At 41.6% G+C, this 15,780-nt stretch overlaps 1 pseudogene; it reads right to left on the reverse strand.

Moving 5' to 3' along the window:
* Positions 1 to 907: 907 nt before the first annotated feature.
* LOC101438532 (small ribosomal subunit protein eS4, X isoform-like) lies at positions 908 to 1,772 on the reverse strand (annotated as a pseudogene).
* Positions 1,773 to 15,780: the final 14,008 nt, after the last annotated feature.

The raw sequence follows: 15,780 nt of genomic DNA on the forward strand, positions 1-15,780 counted from the left end.
CATTTATGTGCCCATCATTTCAAAACTGGGGTTGGGCAGTGGCAGAAGACGGGTGATGGCCTACCTGGTTTATTTAGTGTTTCACGGTAAACACTGGTGGGTGCTGACATGATACAAAGATCTTCACACTTTGTACCCACTCCCATATGTCCTTTCACGTACCTTTACTCTGGATGTCCTTGTCCCCAGTCTTCTAATATTTTTCTTCCAGACCCTTCCAGGCCATTCACCACAGCCCATGAGTGTTATTTTAAATATAGATATGTATCTTTCCTCTAAAAGTGACTTCTCAGGTCTGCCACCTAAATCTTAGCCCATTGGAAAAAATTTCCCCACTACAGTCTTTCAAGACCACCCCTAAGTGAGGCTGAAGCACAGCTACCATCCATCTTGGTTTCGTACTCACCTACCATGCTGACTCATCTATAAACCAAGCTCAGGCTTTTTGTCTTCTTTCAGCTGGTCAGATGGGATTCCCCATCTAGGATGTAGTGCTGGTACAACAGTGGTAGGCGCTCTGGGTATCTGTGTTAGCTGCTCAGGTAGCTTGCTTGTACCCTCTGGTCCTGCTCATTGTCAATCCCAGAAGTACACAGTCCATATAACAGTAAATTGTTGTCAGGAACACCCAACGTTATGTTTGGTAGGTTTGACAAGACCCACCAAGGAGCCATTCCAAGCACATGGTCACATGATAGCCCATGGTCAGGCTGTGTCTTCACTAGAGTCCAGGAGCACACAGAAGTTACTTTTGAAAGGCATATAATTTTCTGCTAAAGATGGCATGGCCTCACTCCAGAAATCTAGGATCTGTGTTGTGATTCTCCCACTGGGGTTTGCCACAAACACTAGTCAGCATCTTTTTTCATGCTTTATTATCTTTCATTAACCACAAAGAGCTCTCCATTTATGTCACCCAATGATCACTTCCACTACTGCTCTGTTTGGCTGTCAGTCTCTTGTCTTCTTTCTTCAGCAGCTGGGAGGTGAATATCTTTTCCTCAGGGAAGAGAAATCCATGGTTCGTTGCCTTTGCCAATAACAAAAATGTCGGAAAGCCAGATGGCAAAACTGTTGCCCTTGGCATCTTTCACATGAACCACATCGAATGAGCCAGCCTGTCTCTCCCTGTTGGTGATCATTCCTATTCTTCCAAGGTCAGCACCTCCAGTTACCATACACAGGTTACCAGTATCAAACTTTATGAAATAGGTAGTCTTGCCTGTCTCCAAATCAATTTGAATGGTGTCATTCACCTTGATGAGGGGATCAGGGTAGTAGATGGTGCCAGCATCAGGGGTCCCAGATGAGGGATTCCTTTTGTGCCTACAAAGATCTCCCTCACTTTGCACAACTTGATCTTGGCCTCCTCAGGCATGATACAATGAACAGCAAAGCAACCCTTGGCATCCTAGATCAGATGGAAATTCTCCCCAGTTTTGTCAATGCTGATGACATCCATAAAACCAGCAGGATAAGTTCTATCAGTCCAGGCCTTGCCATCAATCTTTATGAACCACTGCATACAGAGCTTTACTTCATCTCCTGTCAGGGCATATTTAAGTCTGTTCCTTAAGAAAATGGTGAGGGCGAGACATTCTCTCAGTATGTGGGACCAGTGGAAGGATGAGGAGTGGATACACCAGTCAGTTTGTCCAGTGCTTTGGAGCTACTGCTCACTTCAAATGCATCTTGGGACCATGAGCCACGGCTGCACTAGGCATGGAAAGCACTACAGCATCTTTTCCTACCACCACTATCTCCTGCAACATGGTGTCTGCTGGATTGTAGGACCTGAGATACAGAGCCCTTTCCTGCTCTGGGATCCACTCAAAGCTGGCAGCCTTTTGTGTATATACTCCAGATAAATATCTCTAATGTAGAAAATCCTGCCCCTAAAAACCCAGAGAGGTATTGTGCGTCTTTCTTTGTGATAGGAGATGCAGGATGCAATAATCTGTTTTTTTGCTATGAATGGAATGTCACTGCACCCCCATGATTACTAGACGCCCAGATAGTTTATGGATGCAGCAAAGCCTCTGAATATTTACAGGGTTAAGATCAGTAAGGTGTTCAGCAAACCGTCCAGCATGCTATCGGGCCTGATCAGTACAATGTCATTGATAAAATGGGCTAATGTGATATGCTACAGAATGCCCAAATGGCCCAGATCTCTTCAGTCCATATTACAACAGAGGGTAGGAGAGTTTCGTAGAGCCCTGGGGAGAAACTATAAAGGAGGCTGTTGTTTGTTCGATGGTTATACAAACTGTTTCTGATCTTCATGGCACAGAGAGGACACATTTGCCAAAATGATATGCCCCCAAATCATGTATCTGGGGCCATCTTAGTCAGTTCAAACAAACACCTGGCAAAGTGGCTGCAATCAGGGTCACCACTTGGTTGAGCTTGTATAGTCCACAGACATCATCCAGGATTCATCCAGTTTCTTCAGGGGACAGACTGGTGAATTAATTTGTGATATTATGGAGACAACCACTTCTGAATCCTTTAGCTCTGTTTTCACAACTGAAGGTTTATTGGAATGCAGTCATGTCCATTCATCTACATACTTTCTGTGGCTGCTTTCACACTACAACAGTAATTGTGACAGAGACCTTATATCACACAAAGCCTAAAATACTTCCATTTCGCCCTTTTCAGGAAAAAAAAAAACAAAACAACCAACTCTTCTTTCCATCTTTAAGAATGGCCCTGATCTCCACAACTGCCTCCTGGGATACAATATTGATTTTGATTGCCATCTTGGCCGGGTTGGGGTGCATGGTTTTGGAGGCTTCAACAAGACCTTCCCAACCATGAAAGCTCTTAGCCCATGGGTCAAGAAACAATACTGGGGTTTTGTCAATTGTCCAGTATGTAGACCCAAATTATACATTCAGGGACTGAGTAAATGAGCTCAGTAAGTCGGACGTTAGTCAGAAATCTATTCATTATCTGGACTCCTTTTGATGCTCTTCTAATAAAAGATCCACAATAACATTGGGTATCTCAATATCAACTCATACCTGGTATCCAACAGACCTCAAAATGTCTGGATATTTCCCTTTCCCCATGTAAGGCTACCTGAGTAAGTGGTCAAAGTCCCTTCAGGAAGGACTAAGGAAATCCTTAAATGTTAAAAAGTGTATAAATGTATAAAATTTCCATGTATGAAATTGTATAAAATTGCCATAGTGGTGATCCAGCCACCTCTTCAATCAAAAGACTCTGAGTTTAAAAACTAGTTGAGGTCTGGAAACTGGGCAAGAGAGCATGACTTTTTACTGGGCAATCTCCTTCAGCCCACACAATCAGTCCTTGATTTATTCCGCTGGTACCAGTCGAGTAACACCCGCGCCAGCTGCCCATCTGTTTTGCCTCTCAGGACACCGTGTTCTTTTAACCATCTCCATAACTCTCGGTGGGTCAGGTCCTCTTGGCTTCCACTCCAACCTTGCTGGTTGCTTCAATAATTATAATTTCCCCATTTTTAGCAGTTAAGCATCGCAACCTGGCTTCTATTAATTCAGGACCCTTTCATCACCATTGCTATTAGTGAGTTTTGTAATCCCAGCCCCCACCTACAGATGACAGCCACCACTGAACATGTAGTGATGATGATGGCCTTCTCAGCATCACATTCCCTTTGGTCTTCTTAAATGAGAGTCATTTAAGAAAACCGAAAAACCATATACTGGAACATAATCATTTGATTGGTCTTCTGGCTGTACAAAGTATATCCATTCCAGCATTCTCATTTCCCTGAGCCCGTTAATTTCTTTATCCACCATCTGTCAAGGCAACTGGCATTTCAACTTCACATGGACAATTGCTTTTGCCATGATTTCAGGAACCATCCTAGTCCCCTGGGAGTCTTTCTAACATGTTAAATCCTGAATTTCAGGAGAGTGCTTCCAAGGCAATAAAGTCTTCCCTACTCAGTTTCATGTTCTGGGCCCCTTGACTAAGCACTCTCGGAATCTAGTCTCAGTATACGTTGACTATGTCTGGGAGGCTTTTTAAAGTCTTTTCTTCCTTACCTGGCCCAGCATATCCTTAGCTGGGTTGCACTGGGAATTAATTGTAGTTTTAGGCCTGGTATCCAGGAGGAGAGGTAGGAGCAGATCCTGGGTGAAGCACCTGTTGCTTTTTGGGAAAGAGGCTTCTGCACTGTCTTCCAGCACTGAGAAGGTGCTAGTTTTTACCAGGGAGAAGTGGGCCACTCTGGCAGCCTCAGGACAGTCTGAAGAGTCAAAATCTTCTGGAGCATCTGGCCAGATGTCTCCATCTCATGTGTCAGAGTCCCAGAATTTCCCAACCAGAGTCCTGATCATTGCATACCAGATCTACCTTGGATGGACATTTAACTTTCCTTGATGTTCAGTCACTGGACCTATTAGGTGTTGGGCTTGTTGTTGGCTTTCTCATGTCCTCCCCTGTGGAACATGGGAGCTTCTTTACATGCAACCAAAGAGAGTCTGACTTCACACCTGGCTTTTCTTCCCTGGGACTCATTCTCAGCTGTTCATTATCTTTCTGTGGGGCATCCATGGCATTTAATAGGCACCCAATTCTGTTATCCTTAGAGTTCCTGTTTCCTCCATACCTCTCAAAATGACTAGGATATTGAGTCTGCTAGTACATTCCCTTCCACCAGTACAACATCCCAAATCACAACTTGTGAATGCTTAATAAGTGACAGCTACCTTCTGCCAGAAGCTCTCTGTGATCATCCACCACCACTGTGACAGGGTCCCCACGCAGTAAATGATCCAGCTCCAAAACTGCATCTCATTGCCTGCATCTTTTAACCACTCATGGTACCAACCACCACAGCTTGGGTTCTCTGGAAGCAGAGGGGGAGACAGTTTCAAGCACAAGATGGTCATTAGAAATCAATACCTATAAAACAAAGAGGAGAAAGTAGGATTGGCCTGCAGTGCAGGCCTGATAAAGCCTCAGCCAACCTTGTTCTGAGCACTGGAGTAAGTAATGTCCATCAGAGTTGTCCTGCAATGGGCTGAAATGGTTGAACTTCTTACTCCCACCTTAAGTCATCAGATACAGGCTGTTCAGGAAGGTATGACCTCAGCTCTCTGCAGCTGAGGCCAACGCTGAAGAAGTAGACAGCCAGAAGTCACCTGCTGGCCACACTGCCAGCACAGCTGGGCAGGAAATCCTTCCTTGAAGGGGAGTCTGTTTGTGCATCTCAATGGCTACCACACAAAGATTGACACTTACCACACCACCAAATCTGTTCTCCATTTTGTCCATAGTACTAAAACTCTAATTTTTATTTGAGCAGAATAGTTGTCTAGAATGAACACTCCACTTTCCAGCCTCCATCACAGGTGGCCAAGTTTCCCCCAGCCATTTCCAGGAAGGTGAACCTTCCTTAACAGAGAGCTGGCACCTGTCCTTTACCCTTTTCCTTCATCCCTCTCTCTTTTCTGCTGGCCACAATGTAGACATACCAGAATCTTCTGCAGCCTTCTCGGAACATGAAGTGATTGTGGGAACCCCAAGGCCAGGCCTGTGAGCAAAGACTAGAAGAGCCCAGGTCGCAAGGACTTTGTGAAGCAGAGCAGCGTACCACCCCTGGTCTACCTCCTCTGGAGACATGAATTCTATCTTGTTGGTATCCTTGTTATTTGGGATCTCTGTTTTTCACAGCCAAGCTGAATTGCTACAGATAGAGCCTGGTTAAGAATTTACCAGGTGTGGGCTGTACATAGACAACGGTTGTTCATTTGGGAGAAGACTCAGCCATGTCATACACAGGCTAATTGGATCTGGGGTCAAGATGCTCTTGCTAGAGCACTCGGATTGCCAAGGCCTTGAATCGGGCCTTAATGCAAAGCGTGCTTGGCTGCCCCGTGATGCCTGCCTAGGTAAGGCCTCAGTGAGTGTCTCTGCTCATCCTAGGCCTCTGACAAGTTGAGCACATGCAGGTACTTAGCTTCCTACCTACCCTACTTCTGGAATCCACCTTTCTGCTATGATACCCGAGCTTTTAGACGCTGCTCCCATAATAACCACTTCTCCCAAATCTCTAAGACTAACTCCACCAGTGGTGGAAATCACAGGATGTACTTCTCAGATACACATGAGAATAAGCAAAACATTGTCTTGTTCCTCTTATTCCTTTTTTGGTCCACGACCTGCTTCTTTTTTCACCTAGTGCAAATTCTTTCAGAGCTGAAACCTAATACAGTGTTGTTTGAAATTAGTGAACTTCAACTGGGAGTCAAATTTCAGGCCCAGCTTTACCACTCATACCTTGTGTGGGCTTGAGAAAACAACTTTCCCTCCCTGAGACTCAGTTTCCTCATCTGTTAAATGAGTACTTGTTCTAAAAGGTCGTCTTTACCGCTCCCTGGCTAATGCAAAGCAGCAGCGAGTTAGCCTATTACATCATTGAGTTGCTACTGCCCTCCAGTGGTTATAAAGTGATTCTCTTTCCTCCAACAGGAAAGTTGTAGAATACATCAATTCATAAAGATAGGAAAATACAGTCTTAGGGTTCTACTATGTAATAGGTGAGTTGTAAATGTCACATGCCGTTGGGCAGTCACAGGGAAGGGTGAGCAAAGAAAAGTGCAGACGTTAGGTAAAATATGAGACAAATACTGGCTAATTTCATACAGAGAGAAAGCAAATCTCACAACTATGACCACAAACTTGACAATAGCTTAAGTATGGTCATAACACAAAATAAGCCTAACTGGCGGGTAGATTCTGTTCTTTAGAATATTTCAGAATCCTCTCTGGTATCTCACATGAGTCAAGACTGATTTGGAATCAGAATTAAAAATAGTTTCCAACTTATCCTTATTATACAGGGGCACTTCTATCATAATCCTCGCCACTAAGCACACGGTTTAGCATTAGAAGCCACACCATTGAATTTTATGGAATGGGTAAATGAATCCACACAGTTGAATGTGTCAAATGGTTCATCCCGAAGAGAAAGTATTAACTGCCAACATTTAATAAGCATTAACTATGAGCTGCTCTAAACACTTAACATACAGTCACTCATTCTATTTTTACAACAATCTTATTATGGCAGTTTGAAGCCTTTGTGGACCCCAGAAAATCCTGTTCTTAAGGTTAATCCAGTCCTGTGCATGTAGACCTATTGTAGATGGGATCTTTTGATTAGATTCAGTTAAGGGACCTTCCTTTTGATTAGATCACTCCAGTAGGGCATGACCCAGGGTGCTTCTTAATCCTCTTACTGTAGCCTTTATAAAAGGAGGAATAAAAAGCAGCAGACACAGGAAAACGTTGCAGAGAGAGAAGCTTCCAGAAGCTGAAATCACAAACCCAGGAGGGAGAAAAGCCACAGATGGAGCAGCCCGAAGCTGAAAGCAACAAGCCTGGAGGAGAAGGCAGAGACCGAGCCCGGCACACACTGCTCTTGTGCCCTGCCACGTGAGAGGAATCAAGGAGTACCAGCAGCCAGTCCTCGAGGAGAAAAGCGTCACCTGATGAAGCCTTGATTTTGGATATTTTCACAGCCCCAGACCTGTAAGCTTTTAACTTAACAAACTGCCATTGTAAAAGTCAACACATTTCTGGTATATTGCTCCGAGCAGCTTTTGGCAAATTAAAACACTTATGGAATAGATACGATTGTTATCATCTTCTTTACAGATAAGGAGACCTGTCCAGGCTCATGGTAGGATTGCCCTCACTCCTCCTCTGAAGTTGGGCATGGCCATGTGACATGGGACAGCAGTGGAGACCTGTCCCTGGTGCACGGCCAGCAGAAGGCAGTTTGGAGGACCTGACATAAGCATGGCAGGTCACATTTCTAGAGCAGAAGAACTGTACCCTTTGATTACTTTTCTATCGCTGCAGTAAAAATTATCACAAACTTAATGGCTTGAAACAGCTCTCATTTATTATCTCTGTTTCTGTGGGTCAAAAGTCCAGCACAGTAGGACCAAATCCTCAGCTCAGAGTCCACCAGCCCAAAATCACGGCAATAACTGGGACTGCAGTTTGCATCTCCGGCTCAGGGTCCTCCTCCAAGCTCACTGATGGTTGGTAGAATTCAGTCCCTTAGGACTGAAGTGTCATTTCTTTGACACATGCCCCCTTCATCTTCAAATCAGCAGTGGCCCATCGAATCCTTTTTGCCCTCCAAATCTCTCTGACCTCTTCTGCCCTTCCTCTCTCATTTTCTTCTCTGTCTTCTCCTTCTGCCACCAGCCAAAGAAAATTCTCTGCTTTTAAGAATTCATGTGACTAGATTTGGTATACCTGGATAATCCAGAATAATCTCTCTTATTTTAAGGTTCACTGAATAGTAACTTCCATTACATTTGTATAACACCAGGGGCAAAGGTTACAGGGGACAAAATTCTGCTTATCACACCTTTCTTCCCGAGGGTATATGCCTATGACTCTAAACAGCTTAGCAAACCCAGTTTTAGCCTTATTTGCTAATAACTATCTCCCTCCACTATACTCTCCATGAGGGGCAGGAATAGTTTAGCTTGTGCTTTACTCTATCCCTGCACAAGCACCATGCCCAGCACCCAGTAGGTACTCAATAAACATTTGCTGGCTGGCTGAATGACTGACTGTAACAATCATCAGTACTCTACTAACAGACATTTATTTTTGGTGACTGAGGAATACAAAATTCACCACACACATGCATACCCATCCCACAGCATTTATATCTTCTTCCCTTTCCCTTAGTCGAATGAATGAATCTGTTCCTTTTGAGGAAATTTCAAGCATCGGCAAGCAGGTATGATTACAAAAGTGGCTGGAATACAGTAAAGCACACCTTGTGAGTCTTACTCTGTGAGTTAATTCTCCTGGTCTTCCTTGAAGTGGGCTGCTAGCCTATATCTCCTGCAGATGGTAAACAACAAACACAAAATAAGATGGTGGAATTAACTCCAATATATCAGTACTCACAAAACATGTGAACAACCTTTACCAACTAAAGGATGGAAATTATAAAATATATTAAAATCCAAGTATTTTTATGATTATGAAAGAGCCATCTAAAATAAAGCCTCAAGAAAGACAGAAAATAAAGGAATCAAAAAGATACATCATGCAGGGGATGTCATCAACATGGCAGCATAAGACTTCCCCTGGAAAAGCCACCCCTTAGTATCAGCAAATAAAAGGACAAATGCCACTTGCTTAGAACTCTGCATGACAACAGAGACTGGAGAAGGACTCCACAAATGATGAATCAAAGAAAACAAAAGAATCTCCAAGATCAATCCATACCCCTCCTCTAACTTGGTCCCTGGCAGCTTGGAGACATGCAGGGGCAGCACAGCCCAGGTCCCTCCAGCCATGGATGCATACTATAGAGGCACGCAGAGCAGCAAGTTAGAACCCCACACATACCTAGGCACAGGGACCCAATTTGCCATAGACCCAGGGTGGAACACAAGCCACTGAGTTATAATGCATACAAAGGATCCCTGAGGAGGGGGGAGAAAGATCAACCCCAGCAGAATGTAGGCAAGAGGGGCACTCGATCCATTTTCTGTTGGCTGGATCACCTAAGTGCAAAATAGACATTTCTGGATTGACCCCATCAGGCTCCCCAGGGTGGGAAGAAACCAGAGGCAGAAAAGACCCAGACAAAAAAAGGGAGGGACTAAACTGCTATAAGATAGGATGGGTCCCAGAACTAAAGTGTAAAGAAAGGGGAGCACTGAGGGAGAGAATTTAGACAAATCACAGGAGTGAGGGAGAAAATTCTGCACAAAAGCAAACAGAACAGATCAAGATTCCTGGAGAAGAAACAGAGAAAAGAAAGCTTTCTCGGGAAGTGGACTTGGCCCAGTGGTTAGGGCGTCCGTCTACCACATGGGAGGTCCGCAGTTCAAACCCCGGGCCTCCTTGATCCGTGTGGAGCTGGCCCACGTGCAGTGCTCATGCGCGCAAGGAGTGCCATGCCACTCAGGGGTGTCCCCCACGTAGGGGAGCCCCACACACAAGGAGTGTGCCCCGTAAGGAGAGCCACCCAGTGCGAAAGAAAGTGCAACCTGCCCAGGAATGGCACCACCCACACAGAGAGCTGACACAACCAGATGACACAAGAAAAAGAAACACAGATTCCCATGCCGCTGACAACAACAGAAGTGGACAAAGAAGAAGACGCAGCAAATGGACACAGAGAACAGACAACCGGGGTGGGGTGGGGGAAAGGGGAGAGAAATAAATAAATCTTTAAAAAAAAAAAAGAAAGAAAGAAAGAAAGCTTTCTCCTGGAGGTGAAACAATTGCATAAAAGTGCAACCGTAAAAACTGTACTGCATGTCTATGACAAGAATCAGATGAAAAAGAACTGGAAAAATCTGATCAGTTAAACACAGGCTACTTTAAATATCTAAAATAAGTTGGACCAAGTGTCAAAGAAGAGCCTTAACACAAAGACGATCAATAATAAAACCCTAGAAAAGGAGAAACTGAGCTTCAGAATTAACATCAAGATAATCAGATGCCCAGACATCAGCAAAAATTACAAGCCATACTAAGAAACAAGAAGATATGGCTCAGTAAAGGGAAGAAATTAAAACTTCAGAGGAGACACGGTATTTGGAAGAAGATACAGTATTTGGAAGAAGATATTCAAACAAATCTCCTATATCAACTCAAGGAGAAAAAAGAAAATAAGGATATAGAGCTGAAGCATATTGTATTAGTCAGCCAAAGGGATGCTGAAGCAAAGTACCAGAAATCTGTTGGCATTTATAAGGGGTATTTATTTGGGGTAGATGCTTACAGTCACAAGACCATAAAGTATAAGTTACTTCCCTCACCAAAATCTGTTGCCCCATCTTGGAGAAAGATGACTGCCAGTCTCTGCAAGGGTTCAGCCTTCCTCTTCCTCCTAAAGCTCTGTGGTCCCAGCTCCTTCTGTTCTTAGCCATAGGCTAGCATAAGGCTTGTCTCTCTTCTGGGTCTTGTCTCTTTCCAGGCTCAGCAGCTCTGTTCTTTTCACAAGGTCAACTGTAGACCATCAGGCTCATCTCTCTTCCTAGGGCCACAGGATCCTGTCTAATGAGCTGTCTCTCTTCCTCTGTGTTCTCCTTCTTCATGTATTTACCTCCATGTGAGCATCTGTTTTATCCCCAAGGGGGCTGGGACTTAATGCTGAGTAGCACTCTAATAATGCAGATGGATCAAAGCCCTAATCTTAACAAAATTTAATGAGATGTCTCAGCTGAATCTAAGACAATCAAAGGGTTATCTTGCCAGAGGAACCAACCAGTTTACAAATATAATCTATATTTCTTTTTGTAATTCATAAATAATATCAAACTGCTACAGATAGTATGAAGACAATGTGTGAGCATTAAGAAGAATCTGAAAGTATAAAAAGAAACATAACAAAAACTATGGGAATGAACAGCACCATAATAGATATTAAAATACACTACATGCATACAACAGCAGATTTGAATAGGCAGAAGAAAGAATCAGTGAACTAGAAGACAGGGCAATCTGAATCATACAGAAGAACAGCGAGAGAAAAGAATTTTTAAGAATTGAGCAGTGTCTTGGAGATTTGAGTGACAGCATGAAGTGCGCACGCGCGCGCACACACACACACACACATAATTTGTCATGGTGTCCCAGGAGAAGAGAAGGGAAGGAGGGCAGAAAGAATATTTGAGGAAATAATGGTCAAAAATTTCCCAACTCTTGTGAAAGAAATAAAGACACATGTCCAAGAAGCACAACATATTCCAAACAGAATAAATCCTAATACATCTACTCTGATACACCCACCAATCAGAATGTCAAATGCCAAAGTTAAAGAAAATTCTGAAAGCAGCAAGAAAAGATAATTCATCATCTACAAAGGATCTTTAATAAGACTAAGTGTCAATTTGTCATCAGAAACCAGAAACCATCATGGAGGCAAGAAGGCAGGAGTATTATGCTCAAAGTACTGAAAGAGAAAAACTGCCAGCCAAAAATGCTTTATTCAGCAAAACTGTCCTTCAAAAATGAGGGGGAGTTTAAAATATTCACAGATAAACAGAAACTGAGAGAGTTCCTCAACAAAAGACCTGCCCTGCAAGAATTTCTAAAGGGAGTTCTGCAGGTTGAAAGGAAAAGACAGGAGAGGGTGGCTTGGAGAAGCATAAAGAAATAAATACTATCAGTAAGGATAGCTAAAAGGGTAAATGCAAAACCCAATATTACTGTATCCTCAATGTACAACTCTACCCGTAAGTTCCAATAAGATAATATAATTGAACAAGAAAAAGGTGTATTTCCTGAGAATGATCATGAAATGTAAAGTGGTAAAGTGGGACAAAAACAACATAAAGAGGGGAAACAGAGGGATATAGGAGCAGAGAATGTGTATGCTATCAAAGTTAAGTTGATATCATTTCAAATTAGTAGTCTACAAATGGATGTTGTGTAATATAAGTTCCAGGGTAACCACAAACAAAGTATTTTTAAAATAAACAAAAACAGAAATTAGAAAGGAATCAGTCAGATACATCACAAAAGACCAACTATACAGAAAAGGAGGCTGCAATTAAGGAAAAGAGAGACCAAAAAAAAATAGATGATATATAAAAACCAAAGGACAAAATGGCTGAAGTAAGTACTGCCTTTACAGTAATAACACGGAATGTTAATTGATTAAATCTTCAATCAAAAGACATAGATTGGCAGAATGGAGTTTAAAAATCATGATCATACTCTATGTTGTTTATAAGAGACTAAACTTAGACCCAAAGAAACAAATAGGTTGAAAGTGAAAGGATGGAAAAAGATATTCCATGGAAATAGTAACCAAAAAAGAACTAGGGTAGCTGTATTAATATCAGACAAAATAGATTTTAAGTCAAAACTATTATAAGAGACAAAGAAGGGCACTATATATTAATAAAAGGGGCAATCCACCAAGAAGAAATAACTTCATAGATATGCCTGCAAATAACCGTGGTGCCCAAAATACAAGGCAAACACTGGCAAAACTGAAGGAAAGCTGAAGCTCTACAGTAATAGTTGGAGACTCCAATACAGCACTTTCATCAATACATAGAAAATCTAGACAAGAGATGAGTAAGGAAACAGGGCTTGAATAATATAAATGAACTAGACCTAATATCCATATACAGAACATAGCATCACAAAACAGCAGGATACACATTCTGCTCTAGTGCACATGGATCATTCTCCAGTATAGAACACATTAGGTCACAAAACAAATCTCCATACATTTTAAAAGATTGAAATTATACAAAGCATCTTCTTCTGTAACCATAATGAAATGAAGCTGGAAATCAATAACAGGCAGAAAACAAGAAAATCCACAAATATATGGAAGCTAAATAACACTATCTTAAACAATCAGTGCGTCTTAGAAGAAATTACAAGGGAAATCAGCAAATATCTTCAGACAAATTAAAATGAGAACACAACATATCAAAACTTTGGGAGGCAGTGGAGGAAGTGCTGAGAAGGAAAATTATAATCCTAAATGCTTACATTAAAGAAAGAGCTAAAATCAAAGGCCTAATTGCACACCTGGAGGTACAAGAAAAAAACAGCAAACTAAGCCCAAAGCAAGCAGAAGGAAAGAAATAACAAAAATTAGAACAGAAATAAATGAAATTGAGAATGAAAAACCAACAGAGCATTAACAAAACCAAAAATTGGTTCTTTGAAAATATCAGTAAAATTTACAAACCTTTAGCTAGACTGACAAAGAAAAAATAGATGATGCAAATAAATAAAATCAGAAATGAGAGGAGGAACATTACTACTGACCCCACAGAAATAGAAAGGATCATAAGAAGTTACTATGAACAATTGTATGCCAACAAATTAGATGAAATGGACAAATTCCTAGAAACACATGAACAACCTGAAGAGACTCTAGAAGGAATAGGAGATCTCAGCAGACCAATTAGAAGTAAAGAGATTGAATCATCAAATACTTCCCAAAAAAGAAAATTCCAAGACCAGATGGCTTCACAAGCGAATTTTTCCAATCATTGGAAGAAGAATTAATACCAATTCTTCTCAAACTCTTCCAAAAAATTGAAAAGGAAGGAACATTGTCTAACTCAAGACCAACATCAATTTTTGAAAACTGAATCTAACAGCACTTAATGAAATTCTAAAACATGATCAAGTGGGTTTTATCCCAGGCATGCAAGGGTGGTTCAACATAAGAAAATCAATTACTGTAATATACTACATTAACAAAATGAATCATTACAACAGACAGAGGAAGCATTTGACACAATCTAGCATCCTTTGTTGATAAAAACACTCCAAAAAATAGAAATACACAGAAACGTCTCAACATGATAAAGGGCATATATGAAATACATAGGATGAAGCTAAAGTAATACTTACAGATTAATTTAAAATTTTAGATGCATTCTTTAAAATAGTTTGCTCTATTTTAAATGTATTTCTTTATTATTGGAGGTACTGGGACCAGGGATTGAACCTGGGACCTTGTATGTGGAAAACCAGTGCTCAACCACTGAGCTACACCTGCTCCCAGAGGCATGATTTTTGACAGTAAAAAAAAATTCATGATACCAGAGTATGAGATTTGTTTAAAATTATAAAATGCAAACTAAAAAGAAAAATATTAAAGTTTTAACCTTAAATTTAGTAAATCTTAAATGACAATAGAAGCTACAGAATGGTAGATTATATTTACAATCCTATCAACTAGAAAGCAATAATATATCCAATCTCCAAACAAGGAAATCAATCAACAAATATACAGAAAATGAATATGACCAGGGAATTCATAGCTTAGTAATGTGATGTGATGTATAATATGTTATAAAAAGCATCATAAATAGCAAAATAAAAGCAAACAGGAATATCAATACGTCACATGTATACAATTCATAAAAATCAAGCACTGCTCAGCAGAGCAACAATATTGAAAAAACGGGGAAATCTCCTTAAGCGTTAGTGGGGTTGCTATGTGTTTAACAGTGCCCGAAAGTGATGATCCAGCAATTCCATTTGTCACTGTTTGTTCATATTAACAAGGACATATGTCCAAAAATATTCATGGCACAATGGAAGGGAAATGTCGGAAACAATACAAATATCAACCAACAGGAAAAGAGGCTAAAAGGAAAAACAGAACAAGGGAAGCGGACTTGGCCCAGTGGTTAGGGCATCCGCCTACCACATGGGAGGTCCTCGGTTCAAACCCCAGGCCTCCTTGACCCGTGTGGAGCTGGCCCACGCACAGTGCTGATGTGCACAAGGAGTGCCGTGCCACGCAGGGGACAGGGGAGCCCCACGCGCAAGGAGTGCGCCCTGTAAGGAGAGCTGCCCAGCACGACGGAAAGTGCAGCCTGCCCAAGAATTGCACCACACACAGGGAGAGCTGACACAACAAGACGACGCAACAAAAAGAAACACAGATTCTTGGTGCTGCTGCTAAGGATAGAAGCAGTCACAGAAGAACACACAGCGAATGGACACAGAGAGCAGACAACTGGGGGGGGAGGGGAGAGAAATAAATAAATAATTAATCTTAAAAAAAAAACAACCTCCAGTACATTTAAACAAATATAGTAAATATCAATGAAACTGAATGAACCAAAGCTATGAGAGTCTACATGGAGACTTTTCAGGAACAATTATTTGAAAATAGATGCATTATTTTTAGTTATAGAAAAAGTCAAACATAACCAATAGTAGACAGAGTGTAATGAACCTATTACCCAACTTCAACCATTATCAACATCTAACTTAACCCCACCTCGGGGCAAA

Source organism: Dasypus novemcinctus, chromosome 4 (genome assembly GCF_030445035.2).
Source record: "Dasypus novemcinctus isolate mDasNov1 chromosome 4, mDasNov1.1.hap2, whole genome shotgun sequence".
Classification (NCBI taxonomy): Eukaryota; Metazoa; Chordata; class Mammalia; order Cingulata; family Dasypodidae; genus Dasypus; species Dasypus novemcinctus.